The following is a 1,004-nucleotide window of genomic DNA, read 5'->3' as shown; positions in this document are numbered from 1 at the left end:
GAGCCCTTGGCATATCAACACAGATTTTTTAATTCCTAGTCTGATAATTCCAACATCCCTGCCATGCCTGGTTCTGATACTTGTTCTGTCACTTCAAATTGTGTCTTTTCCTTTAGTGTGCCTAGAAATTTTCTTGAGAGCTGAACAATGGCAATACTGAGCAAAAGGAGCTGTTGTAAATAAGCCTTTGTTGATGTGGTGGTGAAGTAAAGGAGGAGGGAAACTTTTTATAGTCCTATGATTAGATCTCAGTCTTTCAGTGACCCTATGCCTCTGGACTGTGAAACACTTCACAGTATTTTTCTCTGCACTTAGCTGAGAAAAGATGCTAAAGTGGGCTTGATTTAACTACAGTCATACCTTGGTATCTGTGGGGATCATTCCAGGACCCACCGCAGATACCAAAATTCCAGGATGCTCAAGTCCCATAGTCGGCCCTTAGTATCCATGGCTCTTAATCTGCAGATTCAACCAGCCAGGGATCATGTAGTATTTATTCAAAAAATCTTCATCTATAAGTGAACCCAGGCAGTTCAAACCCATGTTGTTCAAGGGTCAATTGTATTTCCCTTCTGCCACATGGAAGGCTAGAGTAGGCTAGAGTTGGGTATTTCCTTTCCTCATGTCATTTAGCCTCTGATAAAACCCCAGAAGCTTAGGGTCTGGTTAACTAGTTTCTCCTGATGACAAGCCTTGTTAAAAGTAACAGAGTAAGTTTGGGATTGACATGTACACACTGATATATTTAAAATAGACAACAAACAGGGACCTACTGTATAGCACAGGGAACGCTGTTCAATATTCTGTAATAACTAAATAGAGAAAGAATTTGAAAAAGAATAGATACATGTATATATACAATCGAATCACTTTGCTGTACACCTGAAACTAACACATTATTAATCCACTATGTTCCAATACAAAAAAAAAAAAAAAAAGAACAGAATATAGGTATCCCCTGTTTTTTGAAAGTCTGCTTTACACCACTTCACTTTTATGAAAGA

General features: G+C 38.4%; 1 pseudogene across 1 annotated transcript in view; it reads right to left on the bottom strand.

Moving 5' to 3' along the window:
* Positions 1 to 429, bottom strand: part of LOC307053807 (eukaryotic translation initiation factor 3 subunit E-like) — a 20,905-nt pseudogene extending 20,476 nt beyond the window's left edge. Inside the window, exon 1 of the transcript in view lies at positions 361 to 429. The product of the transcript in view is annotated as a eukaryotic translation initiation factor 3 subunit E-like (transcript). The remainder of the gene's footprint in view (positions 1 to 360) is intronic.
* Positions 430 to 1,004: the final 575 nt, after the last annotated feature.

Source organism: Hyperoodon ampullatus, assembly GCF_949752795.1.
Source record: "Hyperoodon ampullatus genome assembly, chromosome: 5".
In the NCBI taxonomy this organism is placed as follows: Eukaryota; Metazoa; Chordata; class Mammalia; order Artiodactyla; family Ziphiidae; genus Hyperoodon; species Hyperoodon ampullatus.
Note: the sequence above shows the minus strand (reverse complement) of the source record. Positions and strands in the feature narration are given on the sequence as shown.